The 26,272-nt window shown below is 39.6% G+C and overlaps 1 protein-coding gene across 9 annotated transcripts in view; it reads right to left on the minus strand.

Moving 5' to 3' along the window:
- Window positions 1-26,272, minus strand: part of LOC128878469 (POU domain, class 6, transcription factor 1) — a 280,305-nt gene that overhangs the window by 184,978 nt on the left and 69,055 nt on the right. The window lies entirely within an intron of this gene.

A 26,272-nucleotide genomic window follows, 5' to 3' on the forward strand; every position in this document is an offset into this window, starting at 1 on the left:
GGTGTATAGGTGATTTATGGACAACACTGTCAAGCTATGGCTAACCTAGTTATTGATTCGTCCAGTTCTAACCTAAGCGATTCATTAAACAATTGAACAGGACGTACAACTTGGTTCAACTTAGCTTCAAACGGTCTCAAACATATTTCCTCTATGCTACATTAGGATTTATGGACACGAGTGTCAAGCTATGGCCAACCTAATCATCGATTCTAACTTAAACGATTCTTTAAACAGAACGTATAACTTGATTCAACTTCCGTCCAAACGATCTCAAACATGTTTTCTCTAAGCTACACTAAGATTTTTTGGTGGCATTGCCAAACTATGGCCAACCTTATCCTTATCCATCGATTCGTTCAGTTCTAACCTAAACGATTCTTCAAACAGGACGTACAACTCGGTTCAATTTCCCTCCAAACGATCTCAAACATGTTTTCTCTACCCTACCCAACGTTATCAAACTATATCCAACCTAATCCTACACTTCTCCATCGATTCGTCCAGTTCCAAACTAAACGATTTCTCAAACAGGATGCACAACCCCGTCCAACATCTCTTCAAACGATTACAAAAAAGTGCTCGGATTCGCACGCGACACCGTCGACCTATGTCCAACGTAATCCTATACTTTTCCATTGATTCGTCCAGTGTTCGTATCAGGGTCGAGGGTGGCGGCCGAGGAGGGGTCGAGACGCGGACGTCGAGGGGGGGGCGGGTGAAGAGACGAGGGGGCAAATGTAATTAATTATCCCAGTAATGACTCTGACTGATGAGCGGCCGGACAAGTCCAGCCAGGTCGAAATAGCGTAGAAGTGGTGACGGCCTCGAACTACCGCCTCGTCTCGGCTTATTTGCTCCTCCTTTTTGCTCGCGCGGCGCTTCCTGGGCGACCGGTTTCCAACAGTGTATTCATTTTACACAACCGATACACGCCGTCCACGACGATGATGCAATCCGCGTTTTTTGCCGACCACGGCACGCATTCTTCGACGTCGTCGCTCGAACCGGCCGCAAAAACGTCATCGACTGTGAATGGGACGTGTCCCGTACAAATTACACCGCTTCTTTTTTTTCTTCGCGTATGCTTTTTAATGCTGTAAACGGGGAACGCGATTGAAACGTGGCGCGTTGGCGAATAGCGAAACGTTGCCGTGTACGTAACCAGTCTCGATGACGCAGACGCGATTGAACGCGGCCGCCGGGGTGAGAAGTTTCGCACTTGGCGGGCGAAGAAAGACTGGAACCGTATTATAGTTGTTCCGTCGATCGATCGAACGTGTTCAAGGGCCGTTCATACCTGTTCCTGAAACACCGCGCCGGAGAGACAACGAGAGTCACGGAGAGGGGCTGTGCATGACAAGGTAGATTTATTTTTTTTCACACCCCACTCGCCAGGACTCGCCGGGGGCTGGACGAGGTGTTTTAATATTTTAATAGAACGCCTGGAATGGCCGGTTTCGTGACTTGGCGTTTTATAATGATATTCTCCCCGCGTTTCGTTCCCAGTAACAGGAGAAAATCAACGGCTTGGAATAACCCATTTCGTTGGCAACTCGTTCTATTCTCCTAAAATAACAACAGGCTACCTTTATACCGATCGCCCGGCGACGTCGTTCCCCGTCCGCGCCGGTTCGCGTTTTCCAACGACGTCATTGCGCCCAACGCAGTCGAACCGGGGATTATAAATTATCTATAGGATTGGATTACGCGTAAGGAATGCTGTCAAAATTAACAACGTAATCTGTGCTTTATTAGGCTGATGACGTAATCCGTGCTTTGCTGGGATTATAAATGGTCGGCGAGATCGAGTTACGCGTAAGGCCAAGCAATGCTCGCGCGATGATCTATTTTCTGTATCAAGTTTTTGCTCGTGCATTTTTGTTTGTGTTTGTAGGCAACCTGGGTATTGCAAATTTATTTTAGATTGTTTAGAAAATAATGATTATGGGAAAAACTTAGAGCCACGTTTAATATGTGCACATTTCTAATTAAAATCAATTTGTATTATTATTATTTGTATTATTTGTATCAATTTGTATTATTTAAGGTAAAATGTCATGGCCGAAATAAATATTTATAGAGGACCTTGTAGCTTTAAATTATCTATAAAAGAAACTATAATTTACCCACCATTCTGATTTACACAGTAAGGAATGCTTGAGAGAAGATCTTTTTTTAATATAACGCTTTTAGCCACGTATTTTTGTTTACATTTGTATATAACCTCCATCTTGGAAATTTATTTTAGATTCTTTTAAAAAATAATAATTATAAGAACAATTTACAAGCACGTTTACTGTGTCCGCATTTCTAATTGTAAGCATCAATTTGTATTATTTGAAGAAGTCAAGTGCCACGGCCGAAATAAATGTTTATAGAGGACACCGTAGCTCTAAATCGTCAATAAAAGATACCGTAGTTCACGCGCCACTCTGATTGGGACAGTAGGCGAATATAAAAGCCATCGTTGATTATTACGAATTTTTATTTGAGATTGTTTTCGAGCGAGACGACTGAACGATTGCTTTACGACCGGTGATGTGTCCGATGAGTCATGCGATTAAACGCGCGTTTCGGTCGAGTCGATATTTTCAATACCTTAATGCGCCTCCCTGTTTGTATCACACGCTTTTGCATATTTTATCGTGTTACGGGAACACTTGTTTTAATGGGAGAAATTTGTATTGTTTGAGCGAAGTCAGTATTGCGTGAATTAAGACTCGAATAGGGTGGAGTCGAACTTGATGAACGTTGATCATGGGAGAAAAAGTATTGTTTTATTCGCAGAATTATTTCTTGAAAATAAGAAAGCATAGAAGTCTCGCATTACTGGCTGGAATATTTTACTACGAAAGATTCCAAAGAAATTAAATAATTTATGACAGAATAACATACGATTGTCGCTGTAAAAATAATATAAACCTAGAAAATGAAGAGATTGCTGAAGAATTGGACAGAAATATAGGCTACGAAGCGACAATCTGAACTCCTTGAATGAAATACTAGATGTTTCCCTACGCGCGAGTGTAATTATCGCGTTAAATTCGACCAGTGACAGGGCAACAAAAATTTATTACGAATTCGATCGCACTCACAGCCGAGGCAATCTATAATACAAGAAGATGGTATCGCCGTTCCGATGGACGCTTTCAGCCGAGTCACTCCACATCATCGTTTTAGTTCTTCTTTCGCATTCATCTACGGATACCTTTCCGTCTCTCATTTCCCCGTTTCAATCAATCGTCGAGTCCAATTTCATTTCTTCCATTATCATCCCGCTACGAGGTCGATTGAGACGGGACAGTTAAGATCTAATTACCTTCCGTCGAATTAACTGCTCGTTCACCGGTGTTTGTACTTTGCAATTTGACAAATAATTAAATACCCAATGACGTTGCTATGTACATCTTCGGCGACGGGTGGATGGAAATCGTATCGAAACTGTTAATCAAATTGAGCTGTTGGAGTGAGCTAAATTATTATTAATTATATAATATTATTGCGTTTTGTCCTGTAGATCTTGGGTGCGGTGTTCTTCGTTGTTTCAATTAGTTTAAATAGGCAGGGTCTATTAGATGTATTAGAAATTAGGCAGGGGCTATTAGATGAGCTCCATTGGTGAGTCCATTTGAAATGTAATAATTTACTCTTTTATTTTATTGAAGCTCGCATCAACGTCTACGTTATCAGAGACCACATTTTCCAAAGCGTCTGGTTGTTTATGTAAATGTGATTCTCATCCTTGGAATAGTAAATTGTGCTTGTTCAATGCTTTAGCAAATTTATAGAACTTGCATGTATCGTTTAGTATTATATCTTAAGTATTAATAGCTATTGTAGTTCTTCGTATTAATAGAAAATATACAAATTTCTTGACTATGTGAAATTTTATTTGCACGAGCTAGTGTGAGATAAGTGACCTGGGCCCTGTTCTGACTTGTACTGGGATGAAAACCTGAAACATTCTTAAAAGACCTAACCTCAAAAAATACATCCAATCACAGACCTTCCTATCCAACATCTAAATAATTAAAAACTGACAACATCATTTTGTAAATACGTACATTTACCAATGAACTCCTTTTACCACAACTAAATTGAGTCCTTGTATCGTCTCCCATTTTATAGAATCCAGGACTAGATACTCAACTTCCATCCAAGTTTGAAATATCCAACCAGAGACCTTCCTATCCAACATCTAAGCAATTAAAAACAAAAATCTTCGAAATTTTTATATTTACCAATCTATCTACTCTTTTCATCACAACCAAATTGAGTCTTTCGTTCTACTCTATTTTGCAGAATCCAGGACTAGATTCTCAATTTCCATCCAAGGTTGAAATATCCAAACAGACCCCTTTCTATCCAACATCCAAATAATTAAAAACTGCCAGCCTCATTTCCAGAATATATACATTTACCAATTCCCCTACTCCTTTCACCACCACCAAATTGAGTCCTTCTTTCTCCCCCATTTTCCAGAATCCAGGACCAGATTCCCAATTTCCATCCAAGGTTAAAATACCCAACCACAACCCCTTTCTACCCAACCCCTAAACAATTAAAACCAAAAATCCTCGAAACACATATATTTACCAATCCATCTACTCCTTCCACCCTCACCAACTTAACCACCCCCAAATTTCTTCCTCCCCCTGTCCATCTCCACCCCATCTTCAACATTCACGCAAGCCCAAAATACATCTACAACTCCATAATCTGTCGCTACCGATCGTCCACACCTCGGTCATTCTTTCCACAGCAAACTCTACCAACCGAATCCTCAGATCTGGCGTTCGAGGATCTCGCAGGAATACTTCCCTCGACTACTCGCAGAGCTCGAGACTGATGCGTTGGGTAAACAGCGACGGTACGTCCTCGTTTGTGCCCAGCGGACACGACGGCTCGCAATTAATCGCAGGTAGGATCGTTAATGCCGCCTAATTTCGCGGAAGGACGGAAACGATTCCGCGACAGCCGGGGGACGACAAGCGGGGCCCGCAGGACGGGACGGGGGGGGGGATCACGATTCGTTAGCGAGCGCGCAATTTTTTTCCAGGCTCCACAGTTCGGCCTGTCACAGTGTATTCGAAAATATAACTCGATTTACGTCGCTCTATTATCTCTATCGCGAGGCGTCCCTCTAACGGCGCCGCGTTGCAAAAATTCGGCGGCCATGGCGAAATTTCCGATTCGATTTTTACATCGACAACGAACCACCGCCAAAAAAAAAAAATACAGAACGGCAACTTACGATTTATAATGCACAAGATAAAACCGAATTAAAAGGCCGACGACGAAAAAAAATTCATGCCGGCGTCGAAATAAAACACGGTTCGGGAGAATATTTTTATGCGCGTACGCGAGCCAACGCGAGGGGAGGAAAGGGGGGCGGTATAACCGAATTAGTTTCGAATTTATTACGAATTATGCTCAAAGGAACGTCGCCTTTGACGCGGCGGGCGATGGAAATGAAATGAGAGGAGAATCGTATATAATAATTTGGGAGTAATTATTGTTTTCGGTGTTGTTGGTTCAGGTTTGGGGACTTTAAGTGGTTCCTTGTTGAGAAGATACAAAGATATAAAGATCTATTTAGTTTTGTTTATATTGAATGGTGTCTGGAAATATTCAGAACAGGAGTGAGATGTTAACTTGAAAATTAGTTTGTATTCAGACTTGTAAGCAACACTGTCCTACGCCATCAAACAAAGAATAGATTATCGATCTTTAATATAAAAGGTTCACCACCAAACTCTAATGTAATCAAAAAAAAAAACAAAAAAAAAATTTGCTAAGCTACCAAGCTACTATTTCAACCAATATCATATATACTTAGTGTCTCACTATAAACACTACAATGTTAACTTGTAAATTACTATGTATTCAAACTTGTAAGCAACACTGTCCTACACCATCAAACAAAAGAATAACAACTAAAAGAATAGAACTAACTAAAAAACTGAACTAAAAGAAGCAACTAAAGAATACATTATCCTTCTATAATATAAAAGCTCCACCACCAAACTTTAATATAACAAAAAAAAATTATCTAAGCTACCAGGCTACTATTTCAACCAATATCGTATACACTTAGTGTCTCACTATAAAAACTACAATGTTAATTTGTAAATCTTGAGCTTCGAATACTAATCCATACAAAATACGAACTTTTACCGATTTTCGTAACTTATGTAAAAGTCTACTTAAAATTGAACATTTCTTCTATCGAGGCTTTTTCGAAACTTTTCCGAAACAAAGAACGTTCGACTACCACTCGAGCATACAGTAAAATCAAAAGGCGCGGAGGGAAGCAATAACACAACGAACGTTTGTCGACCCCCGAAAAGCTCGGAACGCCAAGCAGAAGGATAACGCGAGAATCGGGAATGAGCAACGCCGAAAACAACCGGCGTCCGTTCGAACGACGACGGTAGCACCGAAAGGGAGAGCCGCGCAAAAATTTCGACCAGCCCCGCTATAGGCGGTATCTGATTGGGAGCCAAATCAATGAAAAAACAAAAAGGAAATAAAGTAAAAAAAAAAAGCGCGGAATTCACGGGCGGCAGGGATGGACGGGAACGGGGGTTGGAGAGGGTGCAAGGGAGCGGCATCGAGGGGGGTTGAATTCGTAGAGCAGTCGGCGGACAGAACGCGCCCGCGTTCAGAACAGAGAGGGGGGGGGGGGAGATGGCGGACCCATGGGGCGAGGGGGGCAGGAGGGCGAGGGCAACCTTTTATAATCCGGCAAAATGCGAAACGCGCGCGCCATTTTAATCGAAATAGGTTTTTGCCCCCGAAAAAAAGGTTCGTATTTAGAGAGAACGAAATGAGTTCACCTCCGGCTCGATGAAATACCGATAAGCATAGCTGATTTATACGAGAGACGACCGGACCGAACCGAACCGAACCGAACCGAACCGAATAGCCGGCTGCCCTCCCTCGACTGGAGAAATGCGTTTGCTGCGAATATAAGGTGACGCGGTACACGGGGGTGAATCTTCGTGGTGAAATCTGTCGACAGTGTAGACGCGAACATTTGTTTATATAGACTTCGGTCAAGAGAAAAAATGATTAGGATATGGGTGGGTTTAATTGATTGTGATCTGAAGGTGCGTCGTAATGTTTTAGTTGTTTTAAATATAGAGTCATTACCAGTCACAATCTCTTGAAACTCCCCGAACAAATCTTAAAGATAATCAAATTTCGAACAAAACAATACAACAAACTTTTTCTCTATCGCCCCTAATAACTGCTCACGAAGTGTCCGCAAGTGTCGTAACCTACCCATCCTCTCTGCATGGGTGACACGATATTTCAGTTTTCTCAAATATACATTCGTTACCATAATCTTCAACCCTTTGCACTCGAGGCATATTTTTCTGATATCTACCATCAACTCTAGATGTTTCATCATTTTATTGCCACGAATGCTAAACTTAGATTGACTTCGCAGATGTAGCCCCATTCGTGATTGCAAACTAATGTGAGATTTGAAAATCAGGTCACCTTTACCTCGCCGACAATCATCTTATTAACACTTCGAGTTTCAAAGACATTAATTATTATTGCTGATAGATTTACTGCATCGAATCTAGTAGCAACTGAAAGTCACCTCTCAAATCCAAAAAGGGTTAAAACCGGTCGGAATCTCTTAAAACCCCTCAAATAAATCTCAAAAATAACTAAATTTCCCCAAAAGTGCAACAAACAGTACAACAAACTATTTCTCTATCACCTCTAACAACTAGTGTCTCACTAGCGTCCGAAACAATCCTAACATATCCGTCCTCCCTATCAACCCTCGACTGCACCTCCCCTGTTTAATTTCCGAACGCTCTGCCGTGCCACGATCGCTGGAACACCCTGTACGCGACACTGTGTATATCCTCCACCCCCGTCACTTCGTCCCTTCATTTTTCTCCGCGTCTGAAAGTGTACACATCGCTGGGACGCGCGTACGTGTACGCAGCGTTTGAAGAGCGAAAGAGGGTGCGGGGAAAAAAACGCGAGCGCGCGTGTCCCCGTGCATTCCGATCCAGAGAGGTTAATAATATCGAAAATATTGCTCTCCGTCGGTAATTTGAATGAAAATACGTTTTTCGTCGGGCGGACACGAGCGTCTGTCCCGATGCGCGATGCCGGTGAAAAAGCACCGAATTAGAGGGACAGTAATTTCTGAGCCGGAATCAACACTTATTATGCTCGTGTCTATGGCGCCCTGGCGGACGAACGCTCGCGACGAGGAGAGAGAGAATATCGCCGAGCTTGAGTTCCAATCATAACGAACGATTATTTTTCGTACGCTCTTCACGAGGGAATATTCTGAGCGGAAAAAGCGTTTCCCAGTGACCGAGGACGGATTTTATTAATTTATGTGTTAAAGACACCGTGTCGAGGCAGATTGGTCCATGATAGAAGTGAGAAGTCTCCGAGGTCTTGCTCAAATTATCGGAGAAATGATACGAAGAAGATGTGAAACGTTGGGATTTTATTGTGACATGTTATTGCAAGGATTTCATTTCATTCTCACGAACAGAAATGGTGTCTTGTTCATATTAATTCATTACGGGGCGGGGTGAGCAGGGCACGAAAGTTTGAGATTTTATTGTGCCCTTTTCTTGGGCGCGAAATTAATTTTGTTTTTGCGAACATTCCCAAAAATGAAGAACATCAAATTATTCCTAATCTACTATCATTCCATACTACTAATATTGTACTCATTTAGTAATTGTACCTAAGTTTAAGTTCTGTGTAATGTCTATTTGATTTAATTATACTTTAATCTCTAATATGCTCAGTAATGAGCATGTTTCTAATAAGCTCATACCAGTGTTAATAGCCGAATAAAAAAAAAAAAGAATATTCTCCTCTCACTTCCCATATGAAGCAAATCTACTAACCATCCCTATCGTATCAATCCACGAGACCTAACCCCAGATCTAACCCTCATTTTCCTTACTTTCTCTTCCCCTTTCCCTCTTAATAATTACCAAAAACTCGAGAATTCCTCGAATAAGACGTTTTTCATACATAAACAGCCCCCAAGTATTTCCAGATCGTCGACTCCATAGATCGCGAGCAGCGCACGTACGTACTAGGAGATGGGGAGACGATTTTCAATTTTATTGGACATTCGGTGGAGACTGTCCGTCCGGCAATTTTGAAACTAACAGGTTATCCGAGCGTCGCCTATGCAAACAAATGAGCGTTGATTTCGTCGCTCGCGCCGTTGAATCCAGAAGCGCCACTGGTTCGCCGAGGATCAGGGAAGAGGAGAAAGAGAGAGCTCCGAAAGGTTCAGATACGACGAAAAGGAAGAGCCTGAGTTCGTTTCGCACGCGACTTCGTCCAAGAACCAGTTCCGTTACTGTCCATCAGCGGGGGCACGAACCTGTTCTTGTAATGGAGTTGTGCAACCGAACGACTGGGAGAAAAAACACCGAGGAACGGGAAATTTAATGCTCGCGCACGTGCCACAGATCACGATTATCATCGGTGGATACAGTTTCCAAACAACTTCGTTTATGTGTGAATTATGGTGGGAATTATCGCGGTGCCTTTTCGTAGAATTCCATTCGTCGTAAGGGAAAACAGCTATTTCATCCTCTATATCTTTTTATTTCAATTTATTCGACTTCATTTTAGTCACCATTTTTAAGACACATTCAAGATACAAAATTAGACTGTCTACGTGAATTATTTTGCAAGTTCCAATTTTACCTGTGTCACTATTCATATTTTTAATACGATTTGTTTTCCTTTTATACTCTTTTTATAATTAACAATTTTTTTTTCATTTATTAGACGCTATTTTAGTCACAATTTTTAAGACACATTCAAGATACAGAATTAGACTGTCTACCTGTACCACTATTCATATTTTCGATACGATTTATTTTCCTTTTATACTCCTCCTGACATACTTTTATTAGTCCCCATTAGTAAGTGTGAGGAGTTTTATTAATAAATGTAACGTTAAGTTTTATATGGACTTTAGGTAAAATTGAAAACTAATTTTGATAAGCGAAAGGAGGTCCAGACTTATTGGTTATCTTACATCGTATCAAAATTATGAATAAATAGTACAGATGAAATTGGAACTCGTGAAATAATTCACGCAAATAGTCTAATTTTGTATCTTAAATGATGGCATGGTGTCTAAAATAAAGTTTCGAAGTCAATATTCTTGAAATGAGAATGGACGTCACACGTAAATTCGATAGAATATTAATTAACTAAGTGACGGATTTATTGTATCGTATTTATTTCATGAGGGCATTTTTTATTTTAATTCGTACCTTATTATACTTTTGTAAGAGTGTATTTCTAAGAAGTGACTATAACGGTAAAAAAAATAATTGAATAATCAGAGAACACGCAATTGTTCACGATTTTCAGATTTTTTTTTCATTTCATTTACTTTATATCCATGCATCTAAATTTGCCTCAACCATTATACGTTCGATCTATATTGATACTTGAGAAGTAAACTAACAATAAGTCCATAACTAGGACATTTGCAATAAATAAACCAATTTACGTAACTAATACTCCCACTAGCTATTTCAAATATTTAATTACCTTAACGTTTGTCTCCGAAATATATATAAATTCATATATAAACCAAAATTTCGAAGAAATCCACCCGTCATCTCCGCAATTATCCTTATTCTCATCCTCCCGCGTGGCCAATAATTCATCGAAACCTCCCTAAATTCCTAAAAATAATTATTTCGTTTATCATCGCACGTCTGCATTATCACGCGAATATTCGTCTTGCCGCGTTGATATTGAAAGCGACAGAAAAACGAGAGATTTTCAAAACGTTAGGCCGTTGATTAATTATCCATTCATGGCCGGCGATGTTCAAGGGACGACGGTACGAAAATATAAAAATTACCGTACCAGTTGCAACGGGGATTCCCCCGTTAATTCCGCCCGTTTCACGACGTCCTACGTGGATCGATCTTCGTCGCGATCCCCCTCGAAGTGGGCGAAAATAATAACAGCCGAACCGCGTACATTCATCCCACCCCCGCGACGAGTAAGTTTGGCCAGTCTGGCCCTTTTGTTTTACGTCCAACTGATTTTCGTCCAGCGGTTACTCATTTAAAAAAGGGGGTGGAACCAGCCCGTGGGAGGGTCTCGTTCACAAAAGGGACGACGTTACACGTATTTTTATCGGGGTTCCACACTCGCGCGGCTCGATTAAATATGCGAGCGAATTGTCCAAGAAATTTCGCCCATAACGGCTGTGTTTTCACTCGCTGAACCGTGCTGATGGACAAAAATGGACAGTCTTGTTGGGAAAAAACGGCCTGGATCAGTTGATGCCAGTTACGAAGCTCGTCGTGGAGGTTAGGGGTAGCGAATTTGGGAGCCTCATGGAGTTGTAATTAAAGCTTCTGTGGGGATGAAGTGCGGATAAATAATAATCCACTGTTGGGAGCAACTGACGCTTTTATTTAAATTTTTTAAAATCCATTCGATGATTTCTTTAGACTATTACTAATTAAAATTCATTTTAGTGAAAACCAGAGGCTCCGAACTTCATATGTTTCTTTCTCAGCTCAAAACCTAACCTCAAAGTCTCATAATTAAACTATCTGTAGGGGATGAAGTGCGAAGAATTAAGATCCATTTGATATTTTCTTCAGACTATTACTAATTAAAATTCATTTTAGTGAAAATCAGAGGCTCCGAACTCTATCAGCTTTTTCATAGCGCTAAACCTAACCTCAAAGGCCCACCCATTTTATATTTTCTTTAGCCTACGACTATTTAAAATTCATTTTCTTAAAAATCAGAAAATCCAAACTTCATCACCTTTTTTCACACCTCAGAACCTAACCAAACTATCCTATCAGTAATTTAGATACCTGAACTACCCTTAAATTGACCACTTCTCAACACACACCCTTATCTACGTCTTTGCATTTCCAACAACTGTCACAAAATTGAGTTCATCATAATACGGATACCACGGAACACAGAAGATAAACCCAAAAGCTAAGAAAAGTACAACACGGGGTTTGACGAAAAAGTGTAATAACGCTGGCCAAAAGAGCAAAACGCAATACAGGGTGACTTTTCATTGTACCAGGTGGGGGGGAGGGACCACTCGTTCGAAACTTTCCTTGTCGCCCCGTTTCACCCGAAATAATTGATGCCAGTTACGAAACGAGTTGCAAAATGGCATAATTTAAAGTTACGATACGACTCTCGGCACGCGGTGTGCAAGTGAGTGTGACGTTTCCTTCGCCGAGCGTTCTAAGTAGAACGTTGAAAATAAAAACGTCACGGTTTCGCATCTGTACGGCCGACCAGGGGAATAAGTAACGATAATGCACTATACATTTACGTTCAAGATGTGTACGAGACTCGAGGTGCGAGCGTGAGCTCGTAGAATGCTACAGAAATTGAACGTTTACTCAAAATGTGACGTTTTACATTGTGATAAATTCTGAGATCGATCAAAGTAACCCTCCATGGGATAATTTATTGTTTCTGCAGACAATTTGCGAGGCAATTACTTGGATTTTTCAGATTGAGACATCGTCGATATTGTTGTTAGTTATCAGACATATTATATAATTAAGATGTATGATATCTTATGAAAAAAGTAGAATTATTTTACGAAATATCGATATACTGTGCAATAAATATTTGTACATTCTATGATTATTGGAGAAATTTGTCTAAATGAATTAATTATTATTAATAAATAATAATTCTTTATAAATATTGTAAGGTCTATTCGTGCATATGGTTATAATGAATCATTTATTTGGAAACATCAAACCTAATTTTAGTTAGACTAATTTTATCAATAGACAAGTTTCTTAATGTTATATCATTTGACGATATTTAAATTTTTAGTACCTACATCACAATTTGATTCGAAAAGGACGCGTGGTGACTTTGTGAAATTAAATCCTGAAGGGTGTAGTTAAGCTTCAAGCAGGTTAATATACTATTATTAAAACGAACGAATTATTTGCACTGTTTATACATATTTCTGGTCTACTTAAAGTACTAAACGATATGAATAATCAGAGTATATGGCCTAGAAGTGTCCATAGGAATTAGTAAGTAAAATATTTCATCCCAGAGCTACACTTTTTATTACACTCCATTATTATTTTCATCGGAGGAACCAATAATATAATTTGTAGATTTCACGTATCCCCGTTAAATCGTCTCATAACAAATTTATTTTTCCCCGATAAAAGGTCAAACCTAAAATAATACATGTCTCAAAGATCAATATATAATTTCCAATAGGAATTATTGTACTCAATCCCAAACAATAAAAATACCACGTTTTAATTAATTTCAGTTTTCTCAAGCATTTTTAAACGTGGAAGTGTTCGTTACTGTGGCCATTTTGCGTATAAGGGAAGTCTCGCATCGCGGTAATCGACGATTATTTTTAAACCCTCGAATAACATCGAGACAAGGAAACGAAATTCTCGCGCTGGCAGAGGCGCGCAATGCAAAACGGGATCACACTTTCAAGAGTTTCAGGCATTTCGCCACTGAATGGCAGCGACTTGAACTTGGCCGCCAAGTTTGCAGTTTTCTTATTGGGAACGGCGCCTCCGCCAGTCGAGAGGGAAAGCACGCCCGCCTATTTCTAGCGTCGCGACGCTCCTTTCTTCCTACGTCCCCGACGTCGACGGCCGAGTCACTGGGTTAAACGTACCCATCGTCGCAGCCGCACTCCGCGCCGCATTATTCTCGCTAGATTTGCGTCGGCTACCCGCTTTGCTATGCGCGCTAATATTCCATTCATAAATTGCGACGAAACAATTTTCTTGACTGTTATTGTGGACGTTAGCTGAAAACTAGCGTTGCCAGGCCCGACGCGAATGAACAGGGGTTATCACGTCACGATACTTAGCGATACATCACCTCGATATTTGTAATTCGACCGAGCAATTGTTACGAAAAATATTTTCGCTAATTAATTCGCTAATGTGTTCATCAACCCTTTGATTGCGGGATTATTTTTGCTGGAAGTTCTGAAAAGCGTAGAGGTGTGAGTTTAAAAAAAATATAAGCTTATAGGAGATGATAAGACGGAACTTTTTTATATTTACAGTTTATTTGTAGGATGTTTAGTTTCAGAGATAAAAATTGAAAACTTAAAAGATCCTTTTCCTGAAATTCAACTTTAAATTGCAACGATATTCTAACTTTTCAATTTTTATTTCTGAAACTAAGCATCCTATGAATAATCTGTACATACAGAAAAGTTTCGTCTCATCATCCCCTATACGCTGATATTTCTTAAAAATTGATTCAACGAATATGAACATTTCTCTGAGCCCATTTCTTGAGGTCGAATATATACGCTTTTCGCAGTCAAAGGATTAATGATGGCTCATTGGTATTTTACGCTTACTGCGTTCTTTTATGGAGAACATAGAGGATAATGGTGATTTTGTCAGAAGATATTTTCAGAATTTCTTTCGAATGATTTTCTTTCCTGAACTATAGCCACGAATTTAAACCAAGTAAAAATAAATTCATGATTTCCATGATCTACGCAATTATTCCTAAAACAAAACGAAAAAGTATAAAATCAGACGAAGACGAGTGAAAGTACGAATTCCACCCGAATGCATAAAGCATGCAAAACGGAGATCGAAGATCTTCAGGAGAATTCCGAAGTAGAAATACCGAAGAGGCTGATTCCTACATAAATATTACATTTTAATTCCCAGCTGGAGCGAGTTTCCTCGGTCGACTCCGCGGGACTTTTTTCCCTCATTTTCATTACACTTTTGCTCCCACCGATCCACAAATCTCCAACTAAAACAGCCGAGGAATTCGCGCCTCGCTTTCTAGAGAAAAAGAAGCGAGGAAGGAAAGTCGAACGGCGCTTGTAAATGCTTCCTGCTAATTTATCAACGTTACGAAATACAATTTGCGATGCCATATCGAGCAGATTCGCCGTCACTGGAGAAAGGAAAAAAAAAGAATCCGATTTCAAATACGCGAGAGGGAGAGAGGGAGAGAGGGAGAGAGGGAGAGAGGGCGAGAGAGAGAGAGAGAGAGAGAGAGAGAGAGAGAGAGAGAGAGAGAGCCCTCGGGGCGTCTTTCTCGAATTTATTCGGGAAAGAGGGGGCGACAATAAAAACACGCCGCGCATTTCCATACGTCGCAGAAGTCTTTGCCGGCTCATAGGTACACGAGTGTGCAATCAAGCAGCACAATTATCAAGGCCTTTGTTCATGAATAATTACAAACAAGAGAACTGCGAGCACGCTCTACCTCTTTCCGCGCTCCTCTTTTCCTCCTATTTACCTCGCCCTCTCGGGGATCGTGCCCGCGGAAGTGTTGCCAGGCGCAGAAGGGACTGAGAACCAAGGGCAACCGTTTGGAATCGAGTAACGCCACCCTTTTACATTTTGGCACTTCACGAACGACGCTTTCCAGCTACGCGACCCCTTGGACGAGTTTCTTTTACTCCGCGCGAGGCCAAACGCTGGATAGAAGAGTAAAGGCGCTTTCAAAAAATTCAAAGCAGCTTCGGGATTCTTTAGTATCGATTGGCGAACGTTCGATCGTCATTTTTAATGTTTATTTACAGTAAACCTGCCGACGTTCATTTGTATCTATTTTTACTGTAATGGGACGAACGACTAGTTTTAACCCTACATGGGCCAAATTTGTTTGCGCAGATTTGTAAGGGATTTGATATTTTAGATTGGTGGTAAAGGGTCATCAATAGACTGCGGATCTTTATGCAAAATAAAATCTTCGCGAACGTGCCTATAAAAAAAAAATATACATGTCGAATTGAGTAAGCTCCTCCTTTTCGAGGTCAGTTAAAAATTGAACCTAAATAAGAATTTATTTTATCCTGTAAATGTTATAACATGAACTTTCAATCTTTTTTATATTCTCGCATATTGTTTGCATTTTGTAGGTTTTTGCATATTCAATTTTCCTATAAATACATAAAGATCCGCAGTCTAGTCATCAATGTTGTTATAGATTATTAGAGACGTTACACGATTAAATCGTACATGTCTCATTAAAGAAATTAAAATTATTTGTTCAAATTCTGATACACAGTCGGACTCATAAATATTTGTACCCTTTATATCTTTTGAAGAAATTTGTTTAAGTAAAATGAATATTCATATACGTATTTATAATGAAAAATTCATTTGGTAATATCAAAACTCATGAAGGTTGGTTATCAATTTTATTTTAAGTAGAATTTGAAGCCGCGAAGGTACAATTAATATTAAGTGCATATAATTTATTCATTCTTTGAATTTGAATTATATTTTATGTGCATACAGTCAATACCATAAATATTCGTACGCTCTATGTCTATTGAAGAAGTTTGACTAAATTAAATAATAGTTTTGATATTGCCAAATGAATTTTTCATTATAAAGATGTATATGAACAAACTTATGCGTTTATATATTTTTGTATTTTAAAGTTCATTTTTGAGGTTTCGAAAACATGGTTGGATCTCCACATACACTTCTTATTAAAATGTATATATTAATTAAAAAGAAAAGAAATGACAATGTCTATAAGAAACAAAACAAAATATAATTATGAAAGAATATATGAGCAAATTAAAGAAACAAGTTTTATGCATATTGCACGTGGCACACACAAGAAGAACGAAAAGAGGAACAGAACGTATTTCGTATTCTTTCTGTATATGGTGAAAAATAGATCAAAGAAGAATAAAAATAATATTTTATTGAGAAGTAGAATCACAGAGTTTCTTTTGAATAATTCTTTATATAAATTGCTGATTGATCATTATTCAAGGATAGTGACTACCATATTCATGACAGCTACAGCCATGAATTCTAAAGATTTTTATAATTTAATGCCGCCTCAACATAGAATTCAATTAGGATAATGCACCGTTATTGGTTTCTTAATTGTTTTTTTTATCGAAGTAATATTATTCCCTTCCTTAATCGTATCGATTTATTGTGTCAAAAATAAAAGCAGAAATGGAACATGTTGAAATCTTCATGGAGTTTAACGCGGTAACCACTATCGGCCGAGATATCGAGAGCATGGTCTAATTTAATAATGACAGCTCTAATACATTTCCAACTATTATTAGTCGCTTCCGAAGCTACGAATTGGACTTTGTAGTTCCGGAATGATTGATCGTCGTGTCACCCATGGGTCACTATGGGTGACAGTGTTTTTCACTCGAGAACTAAACAGATTAATCCAGAAAATTAGGAGATGAGTTTGAATGAAATTTCTGAATTTCGATGTAGTTAATAAATACCACGATAAATGTTTCATTACGTAGACACTCCAATAGTCCAAATAATATTTCATCCTTGGCGGAATTAGCAGAAATGTTCAAGAATGTTCGTTTGGCAGTGAAGTTCTCAAACATCTTGGAGTAATATTAGGAGAATATCAATATTTCTTCATTATTTATCAGCTCACTGTATACCACATAATTTTTATCGATCAGGTATTGAACATACATATACTAGATGGCAAAAGATGGTTGTTAACGAGGAGGATTACATAATCTATTAAAAATAAAAACATGTTATATCAATTCACTTGAATTTAATACAAAAGTAACGATATTATTTTCTGTTTAATATTTCGAATTACAAAATCCATTCTCCAATAACAAAATGGACCCCGCAAGGGTTCACCTGGTGAGACACTTGCTGGCCTTCGATAAATTCGCGTCGTTCAGCGCGATTCGCACGGTACAGAGGATCCTTAGCTCGTCACTGGGACCAGACACCTGCGTGATTGCGATTGATTAGCGTCCCGCTAATTTCGGCGGGGAATTTCGGCCGGGGTTAGGGGGGCGGAGTGTCTCGATGGCGGCTGGCTGCCGTCGACAATAATGAACGGCCGGCGACTGTATCGCGACGCAATCTGCGCGTACTTAACGGAGGAAAATGCATATTCATAACCAGGCCGCGAACCGCGTGTGCGCGTAACCGTCGCCGTGCAAGGAATCCGCTTTCCTCTTTCTCCGTCTGCGCGCCTGGCCGTCGAATGTAGCATTTAAACGACTATCCGAGCACGCCGACCTACGAGACCAAGGAATAATAACGAGGCTCGTGCATATCGAGCGCGAATCGATGCAGCAATTTTTTTTCTCCACGTTGACGGGCCCGATGCTTAATTCCCCGAGACGCGGAGGCTCTTGGATATGAGCGGTCGGTTGGGCGCGAACACGAGAGACAAATGAGGCACCGGATTCACGGATGCGACGGATTTGCGGGAAAGTGTACGGGGAAAATTGGGATTGGAAATTGGAGCGGTCTTCAGTTTGAGAAATATTGAAAGATTTGAAAGGTTTAATTATTTAGATGTTGCGTAGATTGGAGAGATCTCCAGTTTCAGAAATATTGTAGTTGAAAGATTTTGGGGATTTAATTATTTGTCTGTTGCGTAGATTGGAGAGGTCTTCTATTTAAGAGGCATTGAAATTGAAAGATTTGGGAGGTTTAATTATTTATCTATTGCGTAGATTGAACAAGTCTTTAGTCTCAAAAATATTAAAATTGAAAGATCTTGGGGATTTAATTATTTGCCTGTTGCATAGATTGGAGAGGTCTTCCGTTGAAGAAATATTGAAAGATTTAGGGGGTTTAATTATTTATTTATTGCGTTGATTGGAGAGATCTTCAGTTTCATAAAAATGTTGAAATTGAACAATTTTGGGACTTCAATTATTTAGCTGTTGCGTAGATTGAACAAGCCTTTAGTTTCGAAAATATTAAAATTGAAAGATTTTGGGGATTTAATTATTTATCTGATGCGTAGATTGGAGAGGTCTTCTATTTAAGAGGTATTGAAATTGAAAGATTTGGGAGGTTTAATTATTTAGCTGTTGCGTAGATTACACAAGTCTCTTCAGTTTCAGAAATATTGAAATTGAAAGATTATGGGAGTTGAATTTCTTATTTATTGTATAGGTAACACAAGCCTTCAGTTTCAGAAATATTGAAATTGAAAGATGTAGTGGATTTAATTACTTATTTATTATATAGATTGCACAAGCCTTCCGTTTTAGAAATATTGAAATTGAAATACGTTGGGGGTTGAATTTCTTATTTATTGTATAGGTAACACAAGCCTTCAGTTTCAGAGATATTGAAATTGATAGATTTGGGAGATTTAATTAGTTATTAACGTATAGATTGCACAAGTCTCTTCAGTTTCAGAAATGTTAAAATTGAAAGGTTTTTGGGATTTAATTATTTATCTTTTGCATAGATTGCACAAGCCTTCCGTTTTAGTAATATAGAAATTGAAAGATTTTGGGGGGTTCAATTATTTATCTATTGCGTAGATTGAACAAGCCTTCAGTTTCAAAAATATTGAAATTGAAAGATTTGGGGGGTTTAATTATTTAGATGTCGCGTAGATTAAACAAGCCTTCAGTTTCAAAAATATTAAAAATGAAAGATTTTTAATTTTCTAATTACCGTTAGATGAAAGCTACATCTGTATGTATGCATTCTCAATCCTTCAGTTTCAGAAGTATTGACATTGATTTTAGAAGTAGTATAATTGAAATTGAAACTTGAGCTGATGCGAAGGAAAAGAAGTTAAGTTTGGAATATTTTTAACGTTGAGTCCCTATGTTGATTTAATTGGCTGCATTGTGTTGACGACGAAGTTAAAAAACAGAAAAAAAGCAACGTACTATATTATGTACAATAGATAGAAATATTATAAGTGATTCACTATTCTAAGGTGATTTTATTCTAATCCGATTTTATCACATTGTGTGATAGAAAAAATATGTTACTTTCATAAAATAGACTCTGTTTAAAAAAGACCCTCTTGTATTCAAAGACCATTGGTTAAACGCTTCTAGGAATCACCATGAAAAACAAAATAAATAAAAAAAAAAAAAAATATACGTGCCAAATTCAGTAACTTCCTCCTTTTCAAACTCTGTTAATAACACTAATCTCAGCATCTTCCACGGCTAATTACCTAGCAGTCACTATAAAAAACGAATACATTCCATTTCATACACTCACAACAAATTCAAACTATCAAATCTAAATTTGAAATTCAATGCATTTCACATTTTCTTATTAATTTCATTTAAAATTAGCTTAAACCATTCCGTTTGAAATATTTCAGACAATAATTGCAACGATCATAACTAGACTGCGAATCTTTATGCATTTATAGAAAATTTGAATGTGCATGAAACTACAAAGTGCAAACAATATGCAAGAATATAAAAAAGATTGAAAGTAAAGTTTATATTATAATATTTGCAGAATAAAATAAAATTAGGTTCACTTTTTGTAGGCAAGTTCGCGAAAATTTCATTTTGCATAAAGACCCGTAGTCTAATCATAACATACTCATATGACTCAGTGATGAAATACCTGAATCAATAGAAAAAAATCATTGAAAACAATCGAATTTTTTACATAAATATTTTACTTGGAATGCGTTATAGCATCTCAAGAATTCCGTTTAAAAACGCACAATCCACTGTCGCAACAGAAATAAAGTTTCGCAACAACACTGCAGATTCGAAGCGCCCCCCACTATGAATTCTCTTCGGGGGCCCGATTCGCTAAAAAATCATATCGTCCGCCCCCGCCGGACGTTCAGAATCCGGAACGAATGGTTCGATCGCAATCGGAATGACGTCGCCCGGGGTGTAAGTATCGGGCACACGTGTTCTAATTACTTGGAGCAATTTGCGAGGCTTTTGTCGCTGCCGTCACCAGCCGCCCACTGCGTCGCCCCGGCGGGGTCTGTTGGACGTGGCATGGAAATCTTTCGCGAATGAAAAAAAAAAGAAAAAAGGAAAAAAAAACGCACGCCTGGATCCGAGATAAGTAGTTTAGTTGTACGCGTGTCGCCGCAGAACGGTGCTCCAGGAAGCGCGAGAGTGCGCGGGAAGAAGAATGCTCGAGACTCGTCAGCTAGACACGCGAAAGAGACCCGTGGGGGGAGGATGAGGGTCGGAGGAAAGGGAGCCGGTATCGCATTAAGGGGGACGTCAGCGGGGGTCAGAGACGACGAGGGTCGTCGTGGCGCTCACCCTCTCGTTCCGCAAACAATGCTCCATATCGTCTCCATAATGAACGCGAGTACAGGGACATGCATGCTCGTCCCCTTGCAGTCCTAGTAATAATGAGCACGCAGATTATGCGTGGTGATTGGCGCTCGATATACCAACCCTCCGGAAAGGAAGCAGGAAGAATGCGAGAGGAGGGTACCGGCAAGACTCTTCGATGGATACAAACGAGTTGCCGAGGTGCGACGGGGCTCAAAGATGATCGTTTCGAATTTACGCGATCATCGGGGCCGACTGCCGGCGTCGAGGGGTTTTCACCGCATCGATGGAACCGATTACTGCGTGTTTCTGCTCGAACGAACGGGAAAATGATGCTGCGACGGGTTTTGTAGTAGAGGAGGGTCGGGGATGAATTCTTCACTGGCGAGACGTTGAAACTAACTTGAATTGAATGCGTGTGTTTTAAGATATGTACGCTTCTTGTGACTTGGGTCAGGTTAGAGTTCACTGCATGTGTCGATTCACCAGTCACGTAAAAATTGTAATATTATTGGCGATCATTTTTTCACTATTCCTTCTTATAAATTTTGTATTAGGTGGACTGGAAAGTAATGCCGTTTTTGCAATTTTAAATACTTGTTTAAAATACACATTAGCTCGATGATTTTTATCGATCTGGCATTGAAAATTTGAACACTAGATGGCAAAAGGCTGTTGATAACGAGGGCGATTACGTAATTGATTAAAAATAGAAATTTATTAAAAATTTGTTTGAATCTAATGTAGAAGAAACGACAGTATTTTCCCGTCTACCTAATATATCTAAAAATTTTCTAAATACCATTAGATGAAAGCCACATCTGTATTTATACATTCTGCGATATTTACTTGAATTTATATTATTGAAGAACAGTTAAAACGACAAGAGATCAGAAGAAATATAAACCAGAAATGAACAGGGTACCTCGATTAAATTATTAATTATTATTGTTAAATGTAAGGAATTCGCTTCGTAATTATAAGTAATTATTTGTGTATAGTATTTATGACTCACATATGTATTTTATAGAAGTCTAAACAATGTAACTCACAGTGATCGCTAACATGCCGATGTGACAATAAATAAACAAAATATACATTATTCAATCGGATTTCTCAACTTTGTGTTTCATGTAGTTTTAAATTTGAATTTGCAATAACCAACAAAATGCAAACAATATACAAGAATATATAAAAAATTGAAAGTAAAGTTCATGTTATAACATTTGCAGAATAAAATAAATTCCTATTTAGGTTCAATTTTTGTGAAGATTTTATTTCGCATATAAAGATCCGCGGTCTATTTATTATACATCATCTGACTGTGTACCAATTGCTTTTTATCGATCACTTATTGAACACTTGCATAATAAATGGCAAAAGATTGTCATTAACAAAGACGATTACATAATCCATTAAAAATAAAAACATATTACATAAATTTCTTTGAATTTAATCTAGAAGAAACTACATAGCACAATAGTTTCCAAATCGAAACATGACATAGGATCGCAGCAACGGTAATCGATCGACACCTGTAATTGGAATAATCAAGCCCCGATTCGGGGAACACTGAGGGCCCCCCGAAAGCGCCGTCGAATTTTAAACTTTTCGAATCCAAGGTAGACGCGAGGTAATTCGTAAAACGGTCTCTTTGAAGTTAATTTCCCTCCCTCCCCCCTCCTGCCCCCTTCTGCCCCCCTCCGAAATCCTCAAAAATGCATTACCACGATGGCGATACAAGCTCGCGACGTTTTCAAGGCACTTCGTTGCGCCCCGGAAATTCCAGGCGCGCTTGAAAAGCAATTTCAACTTTAATTACCGCGACTGGACTAACGAAGAATTTCGATCCTGAAGACACGTACATGATTATCGGCATAATTCAAATTGGTTCCCGTAGAGACACCGGGGGCCACCGACGTACACGAATACACGGGAACCGACGAAAATCGAATTGGTACATACAGATTGCAACCGGAATACAGGGCCAACACCAGCGTGAATGCACCAATTAGAGTATCGAAGGATTCCACCGCTACCCGCCGAAACTCCAGAGATTCCTGAAGGACCTCGACGAAGGTATTTGTCCAGCATCGTGCTTGCGGTGTTCGTTCGAGTAACGATTCGATTCGGTCCTACGACTCCGAATTCGTATCTGTCGCGCTCTGTATTGTCTGTTACGCCTGTTTACACATTTGACCCGGATTTTCAGACTCGAAGTTGGCGCCTCCTCCCCCGCCTCCCGCAGCCGGGTGTCATCCCCCTCTCTCTATTTAGACGCAATCGAACTCGATTAAGGATGTAGAAATTAACTTCGCGTCCGACGTCTGCCACCTGACCGACCGAGACGGGTCCGGCTTCGAGAATTGAAATACCCGCACGGGTAACTGGACAGATGCTTTTTAATTCGCGACCGCTGATGCGAATTCACGTCGCTTTGAATTATATTCCTGGTCGTGACAAAATTATGAGAAGCTTTTTATTTTATGGGCTAGGTATTTACGATATTGATATTTTAAAACGTATTTTGCAATTTTTATCTTTGACCTAATGATACGGATTTGTGATGTCCGGGTTCGGAATCTTATTATTTTCGTCAGTACTCGGTATTGGAAACGTAAAAGGATAGATAGATAGATTTGATAGTTTTTTTGCTACTCTGTCAGTGATATGGGGCTCGATTTAGTAATAGAAATACGTCGAATTACTGTTGGGTTCTACACAAATAGTTCCAAAGGATCATTTCGTTATGAAATGACACAAACTCAATCTTGTTCAAATCTCCTCTCATAAAATCTCTCACAAACTCAATCTCATTCAGACCTCATCTCATATAGACTCTCACAAGCTCAATTTCATTCAAACCTGCTCACATACAAATTTTCACAAATGCAATCTCATACAAGGTTCCTCTCTTTCAAATTCTCACAAATGCAGCCTCATTCAAACCTTATCTCATACAAATTCTCACAAATTGAATCTCATTCAAACCTTATCTCTATAAACTCTCACAAATTCAATCTCATTCAAACCTCATCCCAGACAACCTCCTCTACTTTCCAAACCTCAACATAGTCGCCCAACGTCACTCGATTATCACCAATTAATAGAAAAATGCTTCGACTAACATAATCAGTTCAAACACGCGAGTTTTCCGAAAAGGACTGCGAGAAAAATCCCGAGTGAAAGGGAACAGTTTTCGCCAAACCACGACAAACGGGGGAACAATGCCAACAGGGGCGTTGACGGCGTAAAGCGTAGCGGGCGATTGTCAGAAAATAATTTACCGCGGTGGAAAAAAGAGCGAACGGACACGGGGAGAGGTGGTAGAGGGGGGGGGGGGGTGTCGCTATCAAAAAGCCACGCGTCTCCATTCACGCGGTCGGTGCTCGGCGATTTTTCGAAATATAAATTCCGGAATCCGCGTTACGCACACCATTTGCCCGTCGGCGTCTCCTCCGTGGCGGGAGACGACGCTTAAACAACCGACGCTGCCACCCGGTTTTTTTTCACATTATAAATTCTCTGCTTCGGACAGCGGCCAGCCTGCGCAACCCCTGCTGGACCTCCTCGACTCCCTGGCTTCACCCCCTCCGGATGCTTTTGCTCGCACAGTCGATACTGGAAACTCTTGACACTCGGATAGGGTTGAGTGCCATTTATGGATCAGGTGTACGAAAATTGTATTTAACCCATTCGCTACGAGATCTCTATTAGTTCAAATTGAGTGCAATTACTCAAAGGAAAAGTTTATAGCCTTTTTATAGATGATCGTGAATTTTCTTTTTAAAACAACGAACTTTACTGACGAAAAATAATAAAATTCTGAAGCTGGACATGGTAAATTGGTATCCTCAGGGCGATGATAAAAATTACAAAAAATGTTTTGAAATATCAATGTTGTAAATATGTAGTGTATAAAGTAAAAAGATTTTTATAATTTTGTCATAACCAGAAATAGAATTTGAAGTGAGGTGACTTCACGTCAGCGATCGCGAATGTGTTAATATTATTTTTTTATTATTAAAATAATAACCCTTTGACGACCAAGGCAAAGCGCTTTAAATTTGCCTGGGCAGTGAATGGGTTAAGGTAATTATTTACAGTGAAAAATGTCAGAAAATAAATATACATTCGTGACGCAGTAGGAAGTACTGTAGAATACAATCCTGGCAGTGAAGTAAGATGAAATACTATTTATGGATCGAAAGAATTGCATTTCTATAAATAAACATACATTCGTCCCTTTCGACATGTTCAAATATGTCCCTTTTTTTCTACATTACCCCCATCCTCTAAAATTCAATACTACGAAGGGTTATCACAAATACTTTTCAGTCCAATTGATTTTACAAAACCTAAATGCCGAACTTAAGGCCCAAATATCTCCAAAATCGATTCAGAATGCAGATCGAGTAATTCTTAGGGCGAAATAAAGTCCTGACGAATCCAATGGCCACCCACCAGTCGCCATTTTACTAGAAAACGCGAAAATCTAATTATTTGTTTGATCTACAATTTTAATTTTGAACGATTTTTATCCACCTCCGGTCAGGACGTGCCCTTTTCGCGCCCCTCGGCCTGTCACGCGGTGCAGTTCAATGTTTTTGCGCGGGGTGAGGTCCGATTGGTCGGCAGCCTCTCTCCGAGTGGGGTGGGAAATGAAAGGCTGACCACTCTTCGCCGTGTACGCGGGATCGTACGAGTAACGCACGTGGTCGGGCTGGAACGTGTGCTCCCGCTGAAGAGACAGAGAGAGAACGTCCAACGGGACTACGGGGACGACAGAGAAGGATGGAAGAGGCAGACAAAGGCGCGATACGTGCGAACGAGTGTATGCTGGTAAAACAAACACGATTCCATACTCCACAGTCGATTCCTCATTCGATCACGCCATCGATCCTCGAGTCGTCGCGAGGTCTAGAGTCGTGGGACAGTGGGACCTCGATTACTGAAGGGTGGTACTGCAGTTATCGAGGTCTGTGGGATGACGGGGGTAATTAAATAGTAGATTAATTAAAAACCGTGCAAACGTTGCCCCGGTCGAAAAATTTTTCCAATCGATCGCTTCAGTTGTATACCTAGTATGATACTGGATGTGGTCCGTGTGTGGCGTAAGACATCGATTATTGCAGAAAGATCATGCACCTCGATTACTGAAGGGTGATACTGCAGTTATCGAAGTCT

Source organism: Hylaeus volcanicus, chromosome 6 (assembly GCF_026283585.1).
Source record: "Hylaeus volcanicus isolate JK05 chromosome 6, UHH_iyHylVolc1.0_haploid, whole genome shotgun sequence".
Classification (NCBI taxonomy): Eukaryota; Metazoa; Arthropoda; class Insecta; order Hymenoptera; family Colletidae; genus Hylaeus; species Hylaeus volcanicus.